The sequence below is a fragment of the Aedes albopictus genome, chromosome 1 (assembly GCF_035046485.1).
Source record: "Aedes albopictus strain Foshan chromosome 1, AalbF5, whole genome shotgun sequence".
Taxonomy (NCBI): Eukaryota; Metazoa; Arthropoda; class Insecta; order Diptera; family Culicidae; genus Aedes; species Aedes albopictus.
The window spans coordinates 80834823-80847585 of NC_085136.1; the positions used below are offsets into that span (position 1 = coordinate 80834823).

At 36.4% G+C, this 12763-nt stretch overlaps 1 protein-coding gene across 1 annotated transcript in view; it reads right to left on the reverse strand.

The window, feature by feature from the left end:
- The window catches only part of LOC134285028 (uncharacterized), a gene marked incomplete at its 3' end in the record, with an annotated part of 176349 nt that overhangs the window by 41955 nt on the left and 121631 nt on the right, over positions 1-12763 (reverse strand).

A 12763-nucleotide genomic window follows, 5' to 3' on the forward strand; every position in this document is an offset into this window, starting at 1 on the left:
AAGACCTTGAAGGAACTTTAGCGCTGTTATTATTTTCTTTTGGCGCAGATTGTTGATTCTTTTCATAATTGCATGGAAGAGGTCGGAAATTTTAACATTGGAGTTACTTTTTGTAAGCTTCGAATACAAGAACCTCAAGCTGCCTTCCGTAGACAATAATATAGCATCTCGTCTTCCCAATGCTTCCGAAACGAGTATGATTGGCTGAAGAGCTTCCTGATGATTTTTTGCAGCTTCAAAATCATTGTCCATGTCCAACATAAGTCTAGAAAGGCCTATTTCAAAAAATTTCTCTTTGATGCTATCAAAACCGTAAATGAAGTGCTCCAGCATTGTTTCAGTCAAGTTTCAACGAGTTTTGATGTCCACACATAGTTGAAATGGTTTATGTAACATTTTCGTGATTTTTTGTTGAAGGCGATTTTTGAAAAAAAAATCACGACTCTTCGATTACATTTCAGAGATTCTCCAAATTCAAATCAAAGCGAAAAATATGTGTAAGAAATGTGCGTCCCGGGAATCCCGGGATTTTCGGGACGGTGAAAAATGTTATCCCGGGATTCGGGAAATCCCGAATTTTTCAAGATCCCGGGATTTTTTGTCCCGGGATATCCCGGGATGGAACCTCTAATTGTGGGGTTCGCAGACGACGTTGTCTTAGCGGTATCTGGCGAATCAATCGATGAAGTCGAAGTGCTGGTATCGGAGGCAATCGACACAGTCGAAAGGTGGATGAATGGAGTGAAGCTGCAGATAGTCCATCACAAGACAGCAGTGCTCGTAGTCAGTAACCGCAAAGCAGTGCAAAGATTGGAGATCACGATCGGAGAGGAGAGAATTTCATCGCAGCGCGCTTTGAAGCACCTGGGCGTGATGGTCGACGACCGCTTAAACTTTAACGCGCACGTTGACTACGCCTGCGAAAAGGCGGCGAAGGCGGTTAACACAGTAGCGAGGATTATGCCAAACGCGGGCGGTCCAAGAAGCAGTAGGAGGCGCCTCTTGGCAAATGTTGCAACCTCAATACTTAGGTATGGAGTGCCAGCCTGGGCTCCGGCGCTAAAAACAAAGAGAAACCGTGGAAGGCTGGGCAGTGTGTTCCGGCTCATGGCTATGAGAGTCGCGAGTGCCTACAGAACAATCTCGTCGGAGGCTGTATGCGTTATCGCTGGGATGATGACCATCTGCATCACCCTAGAGGAAGACGTCGAGTGCTATAGGCGGATTAACGTAAGGAATGCGAGAACCGGCGCACGTCGTCTTCGAATGCCCTAGGTTCTCGGAGATGCGCAGGGATATGCGCGGCCTGACAGTCGACAACATTGTCGAAGAAATGTGTCGCGACGAAGCTACGTGGAACGCTGTCGACAGAGCAGTAACGAGGATGCTGTCCGCGCTGCAAAGGAAGTGGCGCGAAGACCAGAGAGCGCCGGAACGCGATCCGGGTAGGCATGATCCACCGCCGGGGACATGACTGAGTCGTCCGTAGCGTAGTACCGGTTTTTTGGTCGTCGGAGCGCCGGTGAACCGGAAGTCCACCACCAACCGGAATCGTCGGACCGACTTCGGCACCTGACTGGTCGGGATAGAAACATCGGTGTCGGGAGAACTTCCACCGCCGGGGTTTTTCTCCGTCGGAGTAGGCTAGGTCCACCGCCGGGGACTAGCCCGAGTATATCGCGGAGAAGCACCGGAACTTGGTCGTCGGGGCGCCTGTAAACCAGAAGCCAGTCTCCAACCGGAATCGCAGGAGAGACCTCGGCACCTGTCCGGGAAGAAACGGTTTCAGAAGATGTTCCATTGCCGGGGAAGTCTTTGTCGGCGTAGGGTAGATCCACCGTCGGGGACTATCCGAGTCGTGCGCGAAAAACTGGAACGGCACCGTTCCTCGGAGAAAGTTAGTATGATCCGAAGTACTTGCTGGTGGTATTAGAATAACAAATTTGGTGTATGTTTGTACTAACTGTGTCGCTGAATGGCGATAGGTTAGGTACGAAAACGAGAACGACTAGAATATCAAATTTAGAAGCGACAAAAAGTGCATGAGCACAGTACGCCCCAAAGTCTACGTGGTTTATGAACGGCCCCTATGTGTAGAAATTACTGTGAAATTGGAGAGGGATCACTCAAAGGGGTTTTCCCTCTTCCAAATTTCTAGTTCAAAATAAATAAATAAATTAAAAAATACGATGATGTTGGAAATCTTTCTTCCGCTCTTTCAAAAATAACGAAATCTCCTTTGTGGTTTATGATGTGCATGAGGATTAGAGATAAATTGTCATTGTGAATTTGTTATGCTTTTGCTCTCCCATTTGCGCTAAAAAGCTCCTTATTGAAATGAGGAATTTTTCTTCCATTTTTCTAGGAATGACTAAAAAAAAAATAAAGGCACTAAGACACAAGAAAATCTTGCATAAATTCCTCCATGTTTTTTTTTAGAAATTCTGTGAGAGATTCATTCAGAAATTTATTAAATTATTTATTTAGCAAATCAACCATGGATGCTATCCGAAATTCTTCTATGGATTTCTTTATATATTCCCCTAGGGAATCATTCAAAAGCAGTTTGTGAGATTTCTACGGGGATTCTACTGGTGCTTTTTAGAATTTTTTCAGGCATTTTTTTTTTCAGAAATGCCTGTCAGAAATATTTCCTGGGATTTCTTCAGAGATTCATGCAGAAATTGTTTCAGGGAATTTCCCAGAAATTCTCAAAATTTCTTCCAGAAGTTACATAAAAACTGGAAGAATTATTGAAATAATTTGTAAAGAAAGCCCTTGAAAACTCAGGGTTGTACCTTTGAAGATTTCCAGAAGAAATAGTTGAAAATCTTTAATACATACCTGAAACATACCTGACAAAAAATATGAAAGAATTTCTGAAGAAATGTCTGAAAACATTATAAGCAATCTCTGGAAAAATACTTGGGAGAACTTGGAACTGGAGATAGGCCTGGAGGAACTTCCAGAGAAACTTCAGAATTTTCTCAACACCTGAGAGAATCTATGTATATATGGAGTAAATATGAAAGCATCTCTAGAAAAAAAAGCAATAAAAAAATTCTGCATGAGTTACGGGAACTTTTTCTAAATTTATAAAAAAACCCTAGAGGATTTTTTGAAAAATCTTCGACGGATTTTTTTTCAAAATCCAGATTAAATTCCCAGAGGAATTTCTTGATCAACTTTTCCTGGAAACATTCCAAAGAAAAACACCTGAAGTAAATTCTGATAAATTTCTGCAGTAATTCCTTAAAAAAAAGTAGATAAAATATATGCAGGAAATAGACACGAACTTCTGTGGCAATCCTAGCAGTCCCCGAAGTAATCCCAGGAGGAATTTCTGAAGAAATTTCTGAAAAAATGCCGTGGCCAAGTTTCAACATGTATCTTTTGAGAAGTTTTTTTTTTAGAAACATTCCTGAAGAAGACCTTAGTAAATTTCTTGGAGGAATACCTAAGAGATTCTCTGAAGGAATCCCGGAATTTTTTTTTAAAGAAACTATTCCAGGAATTCCTGCAGAAATCTTGTTTCCATAAAAATTTCAGTAAAATTTGGAAAAAGCTGGAAAAATCCCTTAAGTAATTTCTGGTAGTGTCTCTGGACGTTGTCGTGTAAAAAAATCTGAAGAAGTACATGGAAGGTATATATTCTAAAAGAATTCTTAGAGAAATGTTAAGAAGGATTCTTGATGAACTGATAGAAGGAATTGCTTCAAGAATGATTCTTTCGCGATAATTACAAAATTCGTGAAAAAAAAAACATTCATTGGTGCGCTAGTTGATGGGTTTACTCCAAACAGTTTTGAAACTGAAATCGGGACAGATTAGGCTATTCTACATGAGGTTGGAAAGAATCTAAAGGCATAACAATCCAAAAGCCAACTATTTATATATTTCTGGATTCAACGAAGCGAATGAGAATAAATTAATAAAAAATAACATATGTTCTGAGTTGTCAGCTGCAAATCTTGAAAATAGTCGCTATTCATAAAAATCAGAGCTGGTATGATAAAATCAAAGCTAGTGACGCAAGGTTTTCCAATGTTGGCGTTCCTGTACTGATACGTCCTAATATAAATGGCTTTACTATTGTGCTCAGAGAACATTATTTAAATGATTTTTTTTATCTGCATTAATGAGATTTTTAGTCCTTGGCTAGTTCATCTCGGGACCTGCGCTTTACTTCCCTTCCGAAGGAAGAACTCACATTTTGCGAGCTTGTCGCCCAGGTCCTCGGCGTGATAGGCATGCGCTTTAACCATCACACCATTTCCGCTCCCCCATGATTTTTCTTAATCTGGTTGATAATTTCTAATAAAATAGAAAATTCCTGAAGGGAATTTCATAGGAAATCAAAGAAAGATTTTCTGTAATGAAATCCTAGAGAAATAACTGAAGAACTCCTTGGGCCTAGGTGGAATTCCTGAAAGAGTCTCTTGAAATATTTTAAGAAAAAATCCAGGAAAATACCTTATTAAAAGTCCTAGTCCTAGAAGGACATTCTGTTTCTCCATGGATAACCCTCTAAAAGTGCTTCTAGGAAAAAAATCTTAAAAAAAATCTAAATGAAGTCCTGCAGAAATTCTTAGAACCAATAAAAAAATACGTAGAAAAAATCCTTGAGGTGTTTTTAAGCATATCCTGCTGGAATCTCAGAAAAAATGCATGAATTAACACCCGCAGATATTTGCTAGAGGAGTTTCTGACAGAATCCATGACAGAATCTCACCCTGGAAATATTTCTGATAGATTATTTACGAGGCTTTTAGCCCTAGGCTGATTTACCTCGGAATTTCTGAAAGAATCCTGAAGGAAATTTTTGAAGAAAGCCTTGAAAGGACATCTGATGGAATCCATGAAACATTTGTTATTCTTAAAGAAATTCTGAAGATCTTAGAAGAACATCTGAAGAAATCTTTGGAATGTTATGGAGAGTTATTAAAAAAATATGAAGAAATTGTAGGAGTAACTCATCTCTGTCGGAATCCGTGGAAGACTATCTGAAAGAATCGCTGAAGTAATTTTCAAAAGGTGCATGTAGTCCTTTTGGAATTTGGAAGAAATTTAAGGATGAAATCTTGGAGAATATTTCTGACTAAATCCTTGGAGGAATTCCTAAAAAAATCCCTCCTTGAACACTTAAAAAACTTTGAAGGAATATCTTAATGAGTCCTTGAAAACTTACTTATGGACCTGGATTAGTTTCTCAAGGCGAAACTTGGCGCATTTCCCTTATTTTTGGTTTTTGATATTTTCTTGTTAAATCACGAAGTAGTATTTTCCAAATTTGTTTTCATACACATTGAGAGGAATGATCAAGGTATCTTATGATTATTTTCCTTGTGGAAAATGTTCACCAGTTTTTTTAAAAATCCATTCCCCTAAATGTGTAGGAAAATCTATTTTGAAAATTTTGCTCAGCAATTTAGTAAAATAATCAAAAATCAATACATGGGGCAATTCTACTAGTTTCGCCTTAAGAAACTGTTGAAAAATTCTATTTTTTTTTATTTTTTGAAGGAAGGAAATTTCTTTAAAAAATGATTTTTTTGAGAAGGAATTTCTGGAGGGGGAACTTGTAGATCAGGAATGTCTGAAGGAATTGGAGAAAAAATTACCACAAGAATCATCGAGGGAGTTCTGAATAAAAAACCATGGAGGCATTTATGGGAAAATTTATCGAATGTTTTCTTGGGGATTACTTGGAGAAATTTCTGGAGGAATCTCTATAGAAATTTTTAAGGTAAACATTTGAAAACTTTATGAAGTTTCGTGGTCATGGAGGAATTTCTGAAGTCATCCATGCAAGATTTACTTCAAGATTTTTTTCAAGAAGTCTTGAAAGAAATCCGTGGAAGATTTTCGGAAAAATAAAAATTCTTAAAGATTTTTAGAAGAAGTTTATGCAGCAATTTCGGAAGCATTTAATGAAATATTTTCTACAGAGATCTTGGAGAAATTTCTAAAGTAATCTCTGATGGATTCTATGGGAAAAATCTCTGGAAGGAATTATTAAAGAATACGTGGATGATTTTCTCTGAAAGAATATCTAAAGGAATTCTAAATAAGGAATTTCTAAAAGATTCCCTACAAGAATTTGTTACCACAGCTAGTCTCATTCTGTATTTTTTTACCGAAATCACAACTGCTGAGCGTTCAGTTATGGTTTGTTTTTATCAAAATTCTGTAAATATCCTAAATTTCTGTAAAATGTTATCGTTTATGTGTCAAACTTTAACGAAGTTCGATAAACGTTACTAAATTTATCGAAGATTCCCGGTAAAATAAACTTAACAGTTGAGATTTCAGTATTACCGAAGTCAGTGATTTTTGCTAAGTGCGCAATATGATCTGAAAAACTTGTAATAAGAAATTTATGGAAATTTTTTTCTGAGAAACCTTCGATAAATTTCTGATGGAATTTTTAAAGAAATGGGTGGTTTCTTAAAAAAAGGAGGAGTTTCCAAAGTGATTAGAGGATCTTCTGAGGGCACTCATGTAGTAATTTCAGAAGTAATCCACGATAGATTTTCTGATGAAGTTCTTGGAGAAATCTCTAGAGGAATTTGTGAAGGAATCACTAGAAGTTTTTATAAAATAACCCCTGGAGGAAAACACGGACACGTTTAGCACTTTCAGTGAGCCTTTAGCTTTTTGAAGGAAACATGACACTAGACAACGCCCAGTGTCACAGCCGAAACTTTTCCTTACAACTGCGGCGGGAATGGAAACCGCATCCTCAGCAAGATGCGACTCAATGCTTGGTGACACTAGTCCCACGAAGACGAAGCCAATGGAGAAGAGGAATTTTTCAAGGAAGCTGTGGGGGATTAGCTGGAAGAGTTTTTGACGAATTTTTGAAAGGAATTTCCAAATGAGTCCCTTGAATAATTTCTGTCAGTATTTTTGGAAGATTCCAAGAAACTCGAAGAAAAAAATTTCTAAAAAAATCTGTGGAAACATTTCCGAAAAAATCAGTGTAGGATTTGTTAGAGAAATAAATGAAGCAATTACTGAGAAAATCTGTAGAAGGGCTTCAAAGGGAATCTTTGGTAACATTATAGGAGAAATACCAGGATAAATTTTTGAAACAACCCTTGTACAACTTTCAGAAAGCTTTCATGAAAAAAATCTAGAATGAATCGCCGGAAGAATTTTCAAAGAATCCCTGGAGAAAATTTTCAAGGAATCCATAAAAAATGTTTATGGAATGATTGGAAAAAAAATCTGAAAGAATCCTTAGAAAAAAGATTGGGAGAAATCCCTAGAAAATTTTCTGAAAGCCTCTCTAAAGAAATTTCTGAAAAAAATCCTTTGTCATTTTCCAAAGTAAACCATGAAGAGAGTTCTGAAGAAGTCTATAGAAGTGTTTCTGAAGAATAGCCTCGAAAAAACTTTGGAGACACCTCTAAAATTGCAGCAATAAATAAATGAATAAATAAATAAATAAATAAAATAATTTGAGAAGGTATCTTTGGAGGAGCTTCCAAAAGAAATTCATAAAAAGTTGCTTTAGTAAGCTTTTTCTTAAAGATTTTTTTGATAAGTGTATGTAGAAATCCTTAGTGGAATTGTGGATCTCCAAAAAATGCCAAATTCATCCGTGGAAGAAATTTTCAAAACAATCCCTGAAGGAATTTTTGGAGGAATCCTTGTAAGAAATTTCCGAAGAAATCTTTCGAGGAAATTCTATATTTTGGGGACCCTCGAAAAATAACGAGGGAATCTTTGAAGAATATTCTAAAGGAAATTCTGGACAAATTTCTGAGTATAAATCTAGAGAAAAATATTGAGGAATTGGATGTATTTCTGAAATAAGTTAAGGGAAATCTTATGGAGGAATTTCTGGAGGAGTTTATGAAAGCTTTTCTGGAAGAAAAAAAATCTGATGGATAGTGTAATGACGTCTTTTGTCTAATGACGTCCCTGGAGAAATATCTTCTTCTTCTTTTTAGCTCTACGTCCTCACTGGGACTTGGCCTGCCTCGCTTCAACTTAGTGTTCTTTGAGCATTTCCACAGTTATTAATTGAAGGGCTTCCTTTGCCTGCCATTGCATGAATTTGTATATTGTGAGGCAAGTACAATGATACACTATGCCCAGGGAGTCGAGAAAATTTTCTCGACCGGAACGGGAATCGAACTCGCCGTCTCCGGATTGGCGATCCATAGCCTTAACCACTAGGCTAACTGGAGACCCCTGGAGAAATATCTGAATGACTAATTAGAGGAATTCCTCAGAGTGGCCTTTAAAAAAATCCATGCATGTTTTTTGAACGAATGTATCATGAAATTTTTAGAAAAATCTCTGCTGGAATGGAAAAACCGATCCCTGGATAGAATTTTATAGCAACCCCAGGAAAAAACTCCAAAGGCATCTTTGGAGTACACATTTTGAAAGATTTCATGATCAAATTGTGGGAGAATATCTGGAAAGTACCGTCGGTTAATTTATGAAATTCGGAAAATTTCAGTAATTTTTATCTCAAGGTTTTTTTTTGCATAATTTCTGTATGAGGAAATTTTCAATACAATACATGAAAGAATGCCTGGTGAATTTCTGGAGGAGTATCTACAGGAATTTCCGAAGGCATGCTTCAGGGAGTTTCTGTAGGAATTTCGGGAAGTTCTTTCTTGGAAAAGCCTTGTAATAATGAAGGAATCTCTGAAAGATTTTCTGAAGAAATACTTGTAAGGATTTCTAAAAGAAAACTTTGTGATGGGATGATCAAATGCAAACCTTGCAGTTTTTTTTTAAGAATGATGTCATGTTTAGGGATGTTCTGAGCAGGGATGCCATGTTTACAAATTTATCTGTATTATACAGATTTTTGAGCATCGGTACAGATAGCGTTTATATGAAATACAGATTTTCCATTTGTATGTGGTACAGTTTTCTGATCTAAATTTTGTATAGGATACAGATTTTTGAACGGGTGATACAGAAATTCATCTCTGATTCTGAGGAATCTTTGGAAAGATTTTCCGAAGGAATTTCTGTAGGAGTTATTGAAAAATTTTCTGACAGAAAAGAATCTAATAGATTTTACATTGAAGTTTCTGAATAATAACTTGAGGAGTTTCTGACAGAATCCCTGGAGGAAATTCCGAATAACATCCCTGCAAGGTTTTATATACGATTTTTTATGAAATTTCTGGAAGAATCCCTGGTGAAATTTAGGGAGAAATCCCTGGATGAATTTTTAAAGAAATCCCAGAAGAGCATTTCCAATTGTATCTTTCGAGAGCATATTTTGAAAGAATACGTGATGAAACTTCAGGTGGAATGCTTGTGGAGAAAGCCTTGGAGAAATGTCTGAAGGGTTTTTTAGAAAATTTTCTGAAACCCCACATAGAAGAATTCTCTAAGGAGTTGCTGAAAGATTTTCTAACTGAAAATTTCTAAATTTGTAGATAGATGAATTTCGGGAAGAATCCATGGAGAAATTTAAAACAAAAATCTCAGGAGGAATAACTGAATGCAAGTTATTCTATAGCTTGCAGTCAGGTATTTCTCCTAACATTTTTTTTAAATTTATCGATGGATTCTTCCCGAAATTCCTCTATTTCCAAATTTAGAAATTTTCAATAAGAAAATCTATAGACTTCTTTGTATGGATTTCTAAAGCAAAAAAAAAACCAAATGTAACTTTTACTAATTTTTTGAAAGAATAATGAAGGATTTTTTTCGGAAGGAATCTCCAAAAACTTTCGCAAGGTAAACCCAATTCATAATTGAAAATTTTGAGAAATTGTTTAAATAATCCCAGGAGCTATTTCTGAAGCAATTCATGCAAGATTCCCTAAACTAAGTTATCGAAAAAAAATCGGGAGAATCCCAAGTAGAAATTATCAAATGAAGCCTTGAAGGAATATATAGGGAAATTCTTGTTAAAATCCCCAAAAATACCTCTAGGAGAATTTCAAAAAGAAGGGAAACAATAATGAAAAAAAAACATGATGTAAACTATCTTTGATGCAATCTCGGTAGCAGCATTGGAGAAAATTCTTACTTTATATCAATAGGATTTTGTCAAGGAATCCATGGTTTAATTTCTGAATCTCCAGAACTTCTGCATCTTATGTAAAGATTACTGATGATTAGTGGGGCTTGGATTCAACGTCGGTGGAAAATCCTTTCTTCCCCACGGTCCCACTTTTAGTGCCATTGAAGAATGTGCAACAACAAGGTTATTACAACAGTAACTACAAGATTTTCAAGCAAAGTACAGTGCTAATCTTTTATAGTGTTAACTCATTCACTTGAACCTTTTTACTCATAACATAACTTGACAATGTAGTCAATAGAGATAACGTACAGCTTTTAATCCAAGGACCTGGGTTCTAATGCCACTTAACACTTTTTTGCCTTTTGTGCATATTACTACAAATAATAAAATAATAAAATTATAAAAGCTATTCTATATCGTAAAAAAGTCGGTAAAATCGTAGAGATATTTCATAATATCTAGTGGTGAGCTCGTTTCATATTATTTGATATTTTTCTTTTAAAAAAAAAAAATCTTGAGTATAAATCTTTCATGTTTTACAAGTGCACTGTCCTCGTCAGGAATAGTATTGCGACAGGAAATATTGTGGCTGATGTCATCCCATGACTAGACAAAAACATCATGTAACACAGTGGTGCTCAAACTGCGGCCCTCGAAACTCTTGAATGCGGCCCGTAGAGAACTTTGAAAAAAAGTTACTGATCTTTCAAAATAATGAAAAAAATATTATAATGCTCAATCTTATGCATTTATTTATGTTTCATTTATGATGAAATGTTTTCAATGACAACATTAATACTTTTAAAAACTTTCCATGATTGAAAAAGTTGTGCAAAAAGTTATTTTAGTTCGTGTTAATCTTGACTGTAGATTTTATCATTATTTTGAAACATTCGGTAGTAAGATTGAAAAAATGACCTATTTTTTTCAAAAAGTGGATTTAATACTCTCCACAAAATCTTTCGTTTTGACAAACATTCATACAGTTGGAGGGATTTGATAATTTTAAGCAAATATTTTGTTTGTTATATAACACATCCTCCATGCGACAGTAGCCACTAGCAATAAATGATTTGCTACTACAGATGACTCACAATCGGGTGAATTTCCGATTTTCAATATGTTTTCAATGGTCAAACTGAGTTCTTTGAAGGTATTTAAGCGTAAGAGATACTTTATCTTTATTTTTTTTAATACTCATCAACAGACTATACAAAGTCCCAATGATGTCTAACTTAAATTATAACAAAAACAGTACAATTTAAAACTATCAACCTTATCACAAACAATTAAAATAAAATCGACACGTATCTTACAGATCAAGTTTTATTTGAAAAAAAAAGTTTTAAAATTGCGACGAAGCGCCTCCCTAAGTAGATGGTAGTCAAATACAGCCGCTACTCTATTGAACAAACGCTGAAGTCCGGTCATGGCGTTGTTCAAACCATAATTGTTTCGACGGAATGGAATCCTAAATATAGCATTATTGCGCAGCAGTCGAGGTTGAACATTGATGTCTAGCTGCTCCAGCAAAGCTTGACACTCAGTTCTCCCTTGGAAGATATCAGCAACGGTCAGTGCTCTACATACGTCCCGTCGAATCCGCAGAGGGTCCAGGTCGATCAATCTGCAGCGATCTTCGTATCTCGGTAGACGAATTGGATCCCTCCAATCAACCTACGCAACGCGAAACGGAGAAAGCGCCGTTGTATTTTCTCAATGCGGTCGCTGCCATTGTTGTACACTGAGGCAAAAATACTTAGGAATTTAATAAGTCGCAACTTATGAAAGGATTATTTTTCTGTTTCATTGCTCGCTTATTGTTTTCATAGTTGTCGGGAACGCGTTCCATATCTACAACTTACGATTGACATAAGCGACGTGGTTGTGAAAAAGTCATAATTGAAATCTATGAAAACCTTTACAATGAGGGTATGGATTCCAGCTAGCTTCGTCTTAGACAAACAAGCATTACTCACAGATCGATTTTCGGAGCTATCGGACACTCAAAATCAAATTGATGTTTTTAGGTGCCCATAAATTCTCGCAAACCAACAACAGCAATGGAATTACACCGGTACGTAAGTAAAATGATCGATTCCTCTTAGTTGATCCCAGCGTTTTTCGCAAGAAGCAAGTTTGACTGCATTGTGTGGTAAAAACAAACCGCATACAAACTTGCATTCTTAATTGAAAGTACAGTCAAATACGCTCCTTTTCACGTTATTCCATGTGATCGATGAAGAGAAATCGATCATTTTACTTACGTAGTAATTCAAGATACATGACATGAGTTGGAGCAGAATTATTTCATCAAAAAATCCACAATATATGAATACGAATATCATTTTGCTTGCGGCATGACATTCATAATTACCAATATTGATTTCTATAAGTTTCAGTAGTTGATTTCAATAACAGCAAACATACGATAGTTATACTTTTGATCCAATGATATTCCTAAGCAAAACTTATGATTTCGGTAAGTGACTGGCCATAAAATTTTTCCTCTCTTAATCATAAGTAAAATTTATGACTTTCAACGATAATCGTAGTGTCGCCAAATCTTAAGGGGATCTTATGCTTTTCCTAAGTTTTTTTGCCTCAGTGTAGTTCGGGCTCCAGACTGCAATACAGTATTCTAGTGTTGATCGCACCAAAGCACAATACAGCGACTTGAGGCAATAGACATCGGTAAACTTCTTCGCCGCCTTGAAAACAAAGCCGAGAGTTCGTGACGCTTTGTCAACA